The 13,434-nt window shown below is 44.0% G+C and overlaps 1 long non-coding RNA gene across 1 annotated transcript; it reads right to left on the bottom strand.

The window, feature by feature from the left end:
* Positions 1-5,780: 5,780 nt before the first annotated feature.
* Positions 5,781-7,713, bottom strand: LOC117669876 (uncharacterized). The gene is made up of 2 exons (XR_004592526.2): positions 7,664-7,713; positions 5,781-6,505 (listed from the first exon to the last, which is right to left on the bottom strand). It is a non-coding gene; the product is annotated as an uncharacterized LOC117669876 (long non-coding RNA).
* Positions 7,714-13,434: the final 5,721 nt, after the last annotated feature.

Here is a 13,434-nt window from a genome sequence, read left to right as displayed (position 1 = left end):
CTGTGACAGCTGAATGATTACCCTGGAATTAGTACCAGGAACAATAACCTCCCAGGGGTGCACCCTTTCTGAAGGAGTTCTAAATGGTTGCAGGAACTTGGCATGCCTAGTCTAGTGAAGAGAAGGACCGGGGGGGACATGATAGCAGTCTTCCAATATTTGAGGCGCTGCCACAGAGAGGAAAGAGTCATGCTATTTTCCAAGGCACCTGAAGGCCAGACTAAGAAACAATGGATGGAAACTGATCAAGGAGGGATTCAACCTTGAAATAAGGAGGAATTTTCTGTCAGTGAAAGCAGTCAACCAATGGAATAGAAGTTGCCTTTGGAAGTTGTGGGAGCTTCATCACTGGAGGCTTTCAAGAAGAGACTGGACTGCCATTTGTTGGAAATGGTGTAGGGTCTCCTGCTTGGGTGGGGGTTGGACTAAATGACCTAATAATCAACTGAGTTAGTTCCTACTAGTACAGGGGTGGGCAACTGTGGCCTTTTTACAACCTGTGGACTTCAACTCCCAGAATTCCTGAGACAGGCAAGCTGTCTCAGGAATTCTGGGAGTTGAAGTCCACAGGTTGTAAAAAGGCCACAGTTGCCCACCAAGCCATGCCTCAGCCACCAGCCACACTCACAGAACCCGTAGTAAAATTTTTTGAATCCCATCACTTCTTCCGCTCATGTGCAAAGATCAATTTGCACGAGCAGAGAGCGCATGGGCACACCGTTCACACAACTGTGAGCCTGTGCCTGCCACTTTCTCTCTCTCTCACTCACACACACACACGTTTGCCTGGGCGGGGCCGGGCCAGGCGGGTTGGGGACCACTGATTCAGGTGGTAGCAGCCAATGGCCATTTCCTCCTTCTGTGATGTAAGGAGAGGCCAGCCAATCATGGCGGCAGAGCGTCGAGCTACCTTGACCCATTTGAGTCCCACCAGTTCAGTCGACAGAAGCCAAAGGTATTTTCTGTAATACTGAAGAAATTCGTTCTCGTAACAAGTGTGGAGATTTGTGATGCTTGGCAAGGGACGGCTATCAAGGCCACGAATCTTCAATCGGTTCTGTTTCCAGGAAGAAAAAGGAACAGGCTGTGCACACCTCGGTACATTCCTGAAGCCTCCTGGGAGCCATTTGTGCTCCGTTGCCACACGCGAGACAGCAGGCAGCGTTTTCCTTTACCTGAAACAATGGAGTAAGTGACTCAGCATCTTTGGCTTTGGGAAATTGCGTATCCCATGATTGTGGAAGGCAACACTTCCAAAAACAGCAGCAGAACAAGAGCAAACACTCTAAAAAAAAAAAAAACCCCAATGGTTTTTTAGATGTTTAACCCAATGTTTATGCAAACTGTGCATAAGAGATCTTTTTATGTTCGAGTTGGTGCTCGCAAACATGCATCGGGCAGCAGCTGCTCACCCATTGAGATGTATCCACCAGTTCCTCATCCATTATGGAAGGATAATGAGTCACCTTCAAACCTCTGGGACCAGATCAGACAGGACGTGATTCTACATAGGTCAGACAGAACAAGAGATTCTACATAGTCCGGAAGAGGAGAATAGCAATAGCACTTAAGACTTATATACCGCTTTATAGGGCTTTACAGCCCTCTCTAAGCGGTTTACAGAGTCAGCATCTTGCCCCCAATGATCTGGGTCCTCATTTTGCCGACCTCAGAAGGATGGAAGGCTGAGTCAACCTTGAGCCAGTCGGTCAGGATCAAACTGCTGGCAGTGGGCAGAATTATCCTGCAATACTGCATTGTAACCACTGGGAGGGAAGGAAGGAAGGAAGGAAGGAAGGAAGGAAGGAAGGAAGGAAGGAAGGAAGGAAGGAAGGAAGAGCACTTAGACTTATATACCACTTTACAGTGCTTGACAGTCCTCTCTAAGCGGTTTACAGAGTCAGCCTATGGCCCCCAACGATCTGGGACCTCATTTTACCCACCTCGGAAGGATGGAAGGCTGAGTCAACCTTGAGTCTTGTGAGATTTAAACTGCCAAATTGCAGGCAGCCGGCAGGCAGCAGAAGTAGCCTGCAGTACTGCATTCTAACCACTGCGCCACCGAGTCCATTGGCCTTTCAATTGCTGCTGCGTTCCAGATCCCATCACCCTAAATTACTGGCCATGCTGGTTGAAGTTCTAGGGGTTAGTTCCCACCGCAGATAGTCATTATGGTGATCGGCGATGAGCGAAGACTTGGTGTGAACCAGGGTGGCAGAAAAAAAGAGTGGGGAGCGGGGGGAAAGGAAGGCAAATACATTTTAGGATGGAGAGGCTAATTCACACATTGGAGTCTTGGAAAAGGGATAAGAATATTTAGAAAAAGAGTGTTCCCTTTGGAGGTTTACAAAAAAGTGGGCAAATTATTAGCATCGCTAATGTAATGTAATCACTTTCTCAGGGGCCTGATATCCCAAGAACAGGAAAGCAGACAAAGCACGAGAATAGGATTCCTTGCTATTGGCGACAGTAGCACCCTTACTGGAAATGGTAGTGTGAAAATGTCCCCCTCAATATTTTTCTTGGGGTTGGAGCCTGCCAAGTGCTAGAAAGATTGGTAGCGAAAGATAGACATACTAGCACTTAAACCAGGGGTGAAATCCAGCAGGTTCTGACAGGTTCTGGAGAACCGGTAGCGGAAATTTTGAGTAGCTCGGAGAACTGGCAAATACCACCTCTAGCTGGCCCTAGAGTGGGGTGGGAATGGAGATTTTGCAATATCCTTCCCCTGGAGTGGGGAGGGAATGGGGATTTTGGAGTATCCTTCCCCTGGAGTGGGTGAGAATGGAGATTTTGCAGTATCCTTTCCCTGCCATACCCACCAAGCCACACCACGTCCACCAAGCCACGCCCACAGAACGGGTGGTAAAAAAATTTGAATTTCACCACTGACTTCAACCTCTAAATAGGAATGATCCTTGGTTCCATTAGTTGAGAATGGTATAATATTATACCTGCTATAATTATATAGAAGTCAAGTGTATTGCAGAAGTGCATAGCTAGAACTGAGAATCGCACATGCCAAAATCCCTAAGTCCAACGTTTCCTTCCCTTAACTGCCTCTGATTGCTGACCCCTCACCTCCTATGACCAATCAGGTTCAAGTAAGATGTTTTCAGAATGGTCACGTCAAGTTTAGGTTGGTATGCAGTTGCCGTCTCCTTCTGGCCAGGTGAACTTGAAGCAGCATCTCAGAGAGATACAGTAGTTACTTTCGCTTTCCCCCCAAGCATTCCTCCTCCCGTCCACCCTTCCTAGAGTTCATGGCAGACTGCATGGTAGCGAAGCACACAAGCAAGCATCAGGTGGCAGCTGATAGACTGAAACATTCACACATGCCTCTTGGCATTCCGGCCATCAAATGGGTGCAAAAACACAGCTCTCATTCATGTGAATTTCACCAAAATATTTTCCATGGAAAAGAGTTTCAGAGGCAAATTCTCTTCCAGCAAACCAAGTGTGAATAGCTAAATTGAGGGAGGGGGTAATGCAAAGACATTTCTCAACCTAGCACTAAAAAAAAAAAATCCCCCCCAAAAAGATTGTAATGTTGGTTTTTTGCAAAACTACCATCATTGGTATTGAATGGGGGGAGTTTATTCCAAGAAACTGCAAAAAAATGCTTCATGGAAATTGGGGGTAACCTGCTTAATTGGGGTTCCCTCTGAACCAATGTTCTTTTCCCAGCACCACCTAGGCACCCAGATTCTGGCGTTTCATTAGAAAATTCTAATCCAAAATCAACAGTACTGTGTGATACATGAAACCTTCAATCTCCTTTTTCCTTTTCTGTAGCCAGGTTCCCCCTCTCGTACTTCAATCAGATTTTAACCTCTATTAAATGTTTCAGCATTTCTCGCACTCAAATCTCTTGCCAAGTTATTTTTATGAAGCCATATGGGAACAAGAAAGAGAGGAAGAGTCTATGGAAAGGTTCTTGTATGTACAAAATATTTTGCCGTATACCGAGAAGTCTTGTGCTAGGAAATGCCGAGGTTTTTTTAGATCTTTCCATTTTTATTTTAAGAACAACATATTTTTTTATTATGCTTCTAATAGCTTACCGCTGTCCTCAGCAGATTTAGGTATGAAAAGGTCTACAGATGCAACACGATAACCAAAATTGATAATATTTATGCGTGACAGAGAATAATCAACAAGGAGTCCAGATTATATGAAAATAATGACAGACATAGCTGCTTTGAGATAAAAAAACCTAATCCAAACCTGAAACAAATAAATGTGTTTTCTTCCAGAGCCTCAACAGGTGGTAGGGAATTACTGTATTTTTTTGGACTATAACACACACTGGAGTATAAGTCGCACCAAGGTTTCGAGGAGGTAAACAAGGAAAAAAGAAATTTTTTTGCCCTCCCCAGTCCCCAGGAGCACTCTGCAGGCCTCCCAAACCCTCTGCAGGCCCCATTTTTGCAAAAAATGGGCCTGTTTTTGGCGAAAATGGGACGTATGGAGCAGGGTTTTGGCTGTATTCGGTGTATAAGATGCACCAACATTTCCACCCTCTTTTAGGGGTGGAAAAAGTGCATCTTATACTCCGAAAAGTATGGTATCTCAGCTCCTAAGTTAAGCAGGGTTGGATAAATACTGGGATGAGAGACTCCAGAGTGAGATTTCCAGAGTGGTTAGCTGGACTACAACACTGATAAACATCACCAAATGCAACACTGGGAAATCACATCTGTATTATCACATTTGATTAAAAAGAGATCCTATCCCCCCTCCCCCATAGTGTGTAGAAATGGGATCTGGCAGACTTGAGATAAATTTGTGTCAGGAGTCTGGGAGGGAGCTAATAGCCATAGCATTTAGACTTATATACCACTTCACAGTGCTTGATAGCCTTCTCTAAGCGGTTGACAGAGTCAGCGTATTGCCCCCAACAATCTGAGTCCTCATTTATCGATCTCGGAAGGATAGAAAGCTGTGTCAACCTTGAGCCGGGCAGGATCGAACTGCTGGCAGTCGGCAGAATTAGCCTGCAATGCTGCATTCTAACCACTGTGCCACCAGGGCTCTATTAAATAAAACCACAATATGGTCGATACGTTGGGGTGCAGCATATTACGAGAACCTTGAGCTAGTCAAGAATCAAACTCCTGGCAATGTGAGCAGAGTTTGCTGCAATATTGCATTGTAACCACTGTGCAGGCAGGCAGGCAGGCAGGCAGGCAAGAAGGAAGGAAGGAAGGAAGGAAGGAAGGAAGGAAGGAAGGAAGGAAGGAAGGAAGGAAGGAAGGAAGGAAGGAAGGAAGGAAGGAAGGGCAGGCAAGAAGGAAGGAAGGAAGGAAGGAAGGAAGGAAGGAAGGAAGGAAGGAAGGAAGGAAGGAAGGAATAGCACTTAGACTTATATACCGATTTACAGTATATTATGAGAACCTTGAGCTAAATCAGGAATCAAACTCCTGGCAATGTGATCAGAGTTAGCCTGCAATACTGCATTGTAACCACTGTGCAGGCAGGCAGGCAGGCAGGCAGGAACAGCACTTAGACTTATATATCACTTTACAGTACTTTACAGCCCTCTCTAAGCAATTTATAGAGTCAGCCTCTTACCCCCAACAATCTGGGTTCTCATTTTACCAACCTGGGAAGGATGGAAGGACTGAGTCAACCTTTGAGCCTGGTGAGATTCGAACTGCAGCTGGCAGTCAGCAGAAGTACCCTGCAGTACTGCACTCTAACCACTGTAATGCACACAAGGCATTATTCCTCGTATTCAACCACCGAAGAACAGTGGTAAGTCAACATGCATACAAGTATTGCTATGGTGATCCTTTATTTGGTGTCAGTCTCAAGCTTTTTTCCCAAACTTTTGGGCCACATAGAGTGAAGAGGAATTGTCTCACGCTGCACATAAAATAGTTAATGCATATAAGAAACAAACCCTACCCGTAAGGCCAACCCAAACCCTTATGAAGCGAAGCCCCCGAGGAGTAGTTTCAATTAAATGTGTGCAATTTTTTTTCCAGGGCAAAGTTTGACCTTTGACTTCGCGAGCCAAGCCTGCATTCCAAAAAGTAGCATCTGGGGCTGGATCAAAATTAAAAACCCCTTTGAGTTGGTCTTAGCTCATGGGAGTTAGAGGTGTTAAGCAGGCAAACTCGGGAAATAAGAAACCCCTGGATTTCTGGAAAAGTCTTCCTCGCTAGTAGTGTAAGTGCAACAATGTCTTGAAAGCAATTCTCTAGCTCAATTTATACCAAGCCTAATTAAGGTGGAATTAATCAAGAGTCTTTTTCTTAAGTTTTCCCCTCTCCTTTGGACTCAGGAATGTTTTTTCTAACATCTCCTATAATGACCTTTCTCCCGTCTCTACATTCTCAGGATCTGTTGATAACTGTTGATAGATCTCTGTTGATAGATGACTTTTGGTAGATAGGCTCATGTTCTTTCTTTGGCAAAGATTTGGAAGTTGTTTGCCATTGACTTTTTCTGGATTTCTTTGCTGAATAAAGAGAGATCCTTGCAGGAGCTACCTAGAGTCCTAGAAGAAAGGCAGGAGAAGATATTTAGCAGGATAACAGAGTTGGAAGGGATGTTGGAGGTTTCTAGTCCAATCTCCGGCTCAAGCAGAAGACTCCAACCCATTTCAGATAAATGGCTGTCCAGTCCCTTCTTTAAAATCTCCAGTTCTGCTGGTTAATGACCACAATTAAATTACTAGATCTGAAAAATCTCCAGTGATGGAGCATTTACAACTTCTGGAGGCAAGCTGTTCCATTGGTTAATTGTTCTCACTGCCCCTGAATTTCTCTTTAGCTCTAGGTTAGTTCTCTCCTTGATTAGTTTCCACCCATTGTTTCTTGCAACAGGGATGTGGTGGCTCAGTGGCTAAGACACTGAGCTTGTTGATCGAAAGTTCGACAGTTCAGTGGTTCGAATCCCTAGTGCCACCACGGGTGAGCTCCCGTGACTTGTCCCAGCTTCTGCCAACCTAGCAGTTCAAAAGCAGGTAAAAAATGCCAGTAGAAAAAATAGGGACCACCTTTGTTGGGAAGGTAACAGCGTTCCGTGCACCTTTGGCGTTTAGTCCAGGGGTGAAATGCTCCTGGTTCAGACTGGATTGCCCGATCCGGTAGTGATGGCGGCGGGTGGTTCGGAGAACTGGTAGCAAAAATCCCTGCACCCCCCCCATGCCCAACTGAGCTGCGCGATCATCGGCCGAAAAAATGCTTTTAAAAGTTAAAAAAAAAAGCCTCTGATGATCGCATGGCTCAGCTGGGATCGTCAGAAGCTTCTAAAAGCATTTTTTTCTGCAACCCCTTCAGCCAAAGAGGTTGTAGGAAAAAAAATGCCTTTAAAAGCATCTGGCGATCCCAGCTGACTTGCCTGATCGTCAGAGGCTTCTAAAAGCATTTTTTTCTGCAACCTCTTAAGGTTGTAGAAAAAATGCTTTTAAAAGTAAAAAAAAAAAAGTTGGCCATGCCCACCCAGTCACATTACCCCCCCCCCACCAAGCCACGCCCACAGAACCGGTAGTAACAAATTTTAGATTTCACCCCTGGTTTAGTCATGCTGGCAACATGACCACGGAGACGTCTTTGGACAGCGCTGGCTCTTCGGCTTAGAAACGGAGATGAGCACCGCCCCCTAGAGTCGGGAACGACTAGCACATATGTGTGAGAGGAACCTTTACCTTTACCTCATTGTTTCTTGCTTTTACTTTTTAATAATTCTGGATTCCCCATGTGCTCAGTCTGTAAATATGAATACAAACAAACATTTACCAACAACGGCAGCCGCTTCTCCCTGAACATAACACTGTTATGTGAGACTGCAAATACCAAGGAACAACAGGTCTCGGGTGCAAGAGAGAAGCCTGCCGAAATAAGAAGCATTCAGACATCAGAGTTTGCCTATCCTGTACAGGGTACCTTCCAAAGGTAACCCCAGAAGCTCAGAAATGTTCCCCTCATCCTTTCTAGACAAGGCTTCCTTGTTTGGGACCTGGAGACAGGCTGGTTTTGTCTGATAAAGCCACTCGCATGTTTATCAGAGAAGCAGAAAGAGAAAGCGTCACTCCAGCCCTTAGCCAAGATACTTGGGCCCCCAAGATCAAAGAAGGAGTCTGGGAAGGAGCAGCATCTGGGTGAGAGATAGCTAGTTGGCTAGGGCTGCCCCCGTGCCGAGCAAGTGAGCCGGGAAGGGAGGTCTGGGGAAGCCACCAGAGACTCGCTAACATGTCCATGTTAATTAAGTAAGCAGAAACAGCTGTCTGGAGGAAGAGATACTCCATAGCTGAACACCAGAGCACAGACTTTGCTTGCAAAAAAATCCCCAGATTTAGGGTGCCATCCCTATGCGGTGCTCCAAGCCGGGCAGATGTTTTATTTAAATTATTATTATTATTTTAAAATCAAAGGCTGTTTTCATTCTACTTCGAGCAGTTCCTGATTCCAGAGTTTTGCCTGGATCCAAACCCCATTTCCTCATCCCTAGAATAACAAAGATGCCCTCGCTAAGCTGCAGCCCAAAGGGGACGAGAGGTCACAGTGCACACAATTTTCCAATTCCTTTTGGTACAACAGTCCAGCAACTAGCAGTTGCAGGCGAGAAGCGAGGAATTTGTGCCCGGAAGGCAAAAGAAACCGCAGCCATCTCCCCCAATCACGCTCCTTGCAGATGTGTTCCGACTAAAATTCACACCATCCAAGCTTAACTCATCTTAACTAGCTTGAGATCAGATATTGGTTATCTTCTGGCTTCAAGAGTCCCAATTTAAGAGACTAAATTGAACTTTTTTTTTTTTTGGTAGCTTGATCCTGATAAAATCAGTCCTCTCTAACCAATACATGTGAAATCATGAAAAATTGCCCTTGATAATATCAGGGCCCTACAAGGGACATGGTGGCTCAGTGGCTAAGATACTGAGCTTGCCGATCAAAAGGTTGGCAGTTCGGCGGTTCGAATTCCTAGTGCCGCTTAACGGGGCGAGCTCCCGTGACTTGTCCTAGCTTCTGCCAACCTAGCAGTTCGAAAGCACGTAAAAAATGCAAGTAGAAAAATAGAGACCACCTTTGGTGGGAAGGGAACAGCGTTCCATGCGCCTTTGGCATTTAGTCATGCCGACCACATGATCACGGAGACGTCTTAGGACAGCGCTGGCTCTTCGGCTTTGAAACGGAGATGAGCACCGCTCCCTAGAGTCGGGAACAACTAGCACATATGTGCGAGGGGAATCTTTATCTTTACCTTAATATCAGGGCCCGGGGAAACTAGTTGCAACGTTTTGCTGCAGATTTGAACATCTTTCTCTTGAATCCATTTTCTTTCAGTCTTCTCGTAATTGCTGGTCAGGATGGCAAATAACATTACCAAAAATTGTCCCAAAGGTGCTTTTTCAAGAGGAAACTGGACTTTCTGGTTTTTCTTTGAAGATGTCTCGCTTCCCCGTCCAAGAAGCTTCTTCAGCTCTGACTTTCCCCACCATCATCCAGTCAGAAGCTGAAGAAGCTTCTTGGATGAGAAGTGAAACTTCTTCAAAGAAAAAAAAAACCAGAATGTCCAATTGCCTTTTGAAAAAAGCACCTTTGGGAGAACCATGACCTGGATGACTGAGAATCTCCATAGACAATTACCAAAAATTGTATCAGAGCAGCGCTGGTTCATCAAACTTGGCAACTTTAAAATGTGTGTCTATGAAGATTCTCAGTCATCCAAGTCATAGTTGTATCAAAAGTGTGTTTTTTTATTTTTGAAAAGGCCACTGGACTGATTTTTTTGAGGAGGAAGAAGAAAAAGACGTTTCTCTTCCTACCCCAGAAGCTTCATCCTGTTATATTGGATGGCGTGGGAGAGGGAAAGACAGTTATTGACAGTTAAGATTAGTTTGTGGGGGAGGGGAATGATAGGCTCTGACAGGATGGGGGGTATGGGGGGGGGGTTAGAAATGGAAAGATTGACTTCAATTCCCAAATTTTCCCAGCCAGCATACTGGGGCAGTTGAAGTCCACACATCTTAAAGTTGCCAAGGTTAAAGAAAGAACATATTATAAAGTGTGGAATAGGTTTTATACATGGTTGGAAAACAGAAATCGAATTAAGAAATAAGAATATAAAGTGAATTTTAATATTAACATACTGGATATAAATGTAACTAGTTTATTTATTATTTATTTATTAATTCAATTTATATGCCGCCCCTCTCCGAAGACTCAGGGTGGCTCACAATGCATTTAAAATCATTATAAAAAACATTTAAAAATTAAAAACATTAAAACTCATTCACTCTACTCATGGCTGGATCTCGCCGGATCGCAAGAGCGAGATCAACGGCCCCAGGCCTGCCGGAAAAGCCAGGTCTTCACCACTTTTCGGAAGGCCAATAGGGTGGGGATGGTCCTGACCTCAGGAGGTAACTGGTTCCAGAGAGCTGGGGCAGCCACAGAGAAGACCCTCCCCTGCGGGCCCGCCAGCCGGCATTGTTTAGCTGACGGGACCCGGAGGAGACCGACTCTGTGGGATCTTACTGGTCGTTGGGAGTTATGCGGTAGAAGGCGGTCTCGAAGATTGCCTTCTACCACTAATGATCATACTTCTAATGCTCCTGCTAACAAGAGCCTTGGTGGTACAGGGGTTTAAGGCACCCTGTTATTAAGCTTATTAAGACCAGCTGCCTGCAATTACTGCAGGGTTCGAATCTCGCCAAGGCTCAAGGTTGACTCAGCCTTCCATCCTTTCTAAGGTAGGTGAAATGAGGACCCAGTTGTGGGGGCAATAAGCTGACTTTGTATAAATATACAAAAGGATGAAGGCTATTGCTGAGCACATTGTAAGCCGCCCTGAGTCTTCGGAGAAGGGCGGCATATAAATTAAATTTAAAAAAACAAAAAAACAAAAAACAAAACAGTTAATTATGAATATTTAAAAATAAAGAGAAGGAGCAGGAGGATAAAAGCTAAGAGTAAAGACAAAAGTCGATGCAGAAAGTTGTAAAATTGTATATATCTGTTTAATGTCTGATGTGCATGTGTTTTTGTTTTTTGTTTTTGTCTCTTGACTTCTTTTGCTATTGTATGTTTGGCTTTAAAATGTAAAATACTCAATAAAAATTATTTTTTTAAAAAATAATAAAAATAAAGAAAGAACACGGTATTAAAGCTAATTTAAATCATGTGGGTGATTTGGACTGGGGATGGATTCATTGACATGTTCTTTGATCAGTTGATGGCCTCATTGACGTGCGGAAAGAATAGGTTACGTTCAAATTCCATGCTAGATATGGTAAAATGGAAAGCATAGCGTTGATGTGAAATAAATGTTTGCTAAGCCAGACCAAATGACAATGGAATTATGGCTCAGAGTGATGCGATCACAAGACCTGGAAAAAAAGCATACACCCTTGGGCACATGAATGGAAAGCTACTGGGGCCACCATCGGATCAGGCACTTAAAGAGATGATTGATGAGGCAGAAGATAACTCCAACGAGAGGTCATCCCTCCCAAATGCTTCATTTCAAGAAGCTTTTCCCTTTTTTTCTTTTCCCTTTTTAATTCAAATGATGAATTTTAAATTTGTCTTAAAAACATTAGGGTTGTTTAAATTGTCACGGGCCAAATTATTTAATCAGGTTTTATACTGTTTTTAAATTTTGTAATTTATGTGTTTTATCTGGCTGTTCACCGCCCTGAGTCCTGCGGGAGTAGGGCGGTATATAAATCTAATAAAATAAAATAAAAAAATAAATAAAATAGGAAAATAAATAAGCTCTTTTCTCATGCTGTTGACATTAAGATTAACATTCAAAATTTAAGCAGAAAACCCCTTCCAGAAATGAAGGGGTGAAATGAGCAAACTCTTGGTTCCTTATTTGTCTACTTGCTACCTACCAATGGTCTCAGAAGTTGAAGAACATCTAAAGAAAGAAAATTTTATGCAGTGCCAGCTTCATTCTATCTGCCCAGAATCAGCCACACTCAAAGGAATTTGCTCTTCCAGAGTTTTATCCATCATCCATTCCCTGAGGTCTTAAAGAGTCATAACTCAACAAAACATCCTTCTTGGAAGATCTGCCTTGTATGTAGACTTCAGACAGCACCTGCAGCTAAGGCCATCATTTTTATTGCTTATTTACATCTCGCCTTTTCTTTTTCCTTTTGCTCAAGGGATCATGCATGATTATATCATCTAGTCATCTTCACTATTCAGGTAAGAAAGACTGCCTAAGAGAGAATGAGTAATGCAGACTCACACCAGAGAAACTTCCTGAAAAAAAGGAGGATTTGAATTCCAGTCTTCGCGCAATCCTAAACGCTCCATGATAATTAAGATCAGAATTCAGGGGTGAAATGCTCCCGGTTCGGACCGGATCGCCTGATCCGGTAGCGATGGCAGCGGGTGGTTCGGAGAACCAGTAGCAAAAATCCCTGCCCACCACATGCCCAGCTGAGCCGCACGATCATCAGAGGCTTTTTTTTTTAATTTTCGGCCAAAGAGGTTGTAGAAAAAATGTTTTTAACAGAAAAAAAGCGTCTGATGATCAGGCAACTCAGCTGGGATCGTCAGAGGCTTTTAAAAGCATTTTTTCCCCAACCTCTTCGGCTGAAGAGGTTGTAGAAAAAATAGTTTTAAAAGTGTAAAAAAAAAAAAAAAAGTTGGCCACGCCCACCGTCACATTAACCCCCCACCACCAAGCCACGCCCACAGAACCGGTAGTAACAAATTTTACATTTCACCACTGTCAGAATTCCACTGAAAAGGAAGATGTCATGCCTTAAAAACCTAACACATGCCTCTTCGGATACTATACAGGTAGTCCTCCACTCACAACAGTTCATTTAGTGACCGTTTGAAGTTCCAAGAGTGCTGAAAAAAAGTGACTTTTCAATAAGTGTTTTTCACACTTTGGACTGTCGCAGCATCCCCGTAGTCATGTGATCAGGATTCAGACACTTGGCAACTGACTCGTATTTATGTCCCGGGATCAGTAACAGTAACAGAGCTGGAAGGGACCTTGGAGATCATCTAGTCCAACCCCCTGCTCACTCAGACGACCTATACTAGGGATTCGAACCGCCGAACTGCCGACATTTCTGATCGACAAGCTCAACGTCTTAGCCACTGAGCCACCTAGCCAGGCTAGTTGATCAAGGGATCAACTTTTGCGACTTATTCTGACGGCAAAGTTCGACGGGGAAGCCAGATTCACTTAATAACCCCGTGTTACTAACTTCACAACGGCAATGATTCACTTAACAACTGTGGCAGGAAAAGTCATAAAAGTGGGGCAAACTCACTTAACCAACGGTTTCACTTAGCAATATAAATTTTGGATTCAATTGTGGTGGGAACTCGAGGATCACCTGCACACAAATGTAGAATAAGAATATCGTGGAAAGGGCTTTAAGATAACCTTATGCAACCCTGATCAAGCAGACTGCAATTTTTATTATCCCTAGCTAGCAATAACCGG

Source organism: Pantherophis guttatus, chromosome 13 (genome assembly GCF_059756535.1).
Source record: "Pantherophis guttatus breed Tessera chromosome 13, ASM5975653v1, whole genome shotgun sequence".
NCBI classification, from domain to species: Eukaryota; Metazoa; Chordata; class Lepidosauria; order Squamata; family Colubridae; genus Pantherophis; species Pantherophis guttatus.
This window is presented reverse-complemented; position numbering and strand designations above follow the sequence as displayed.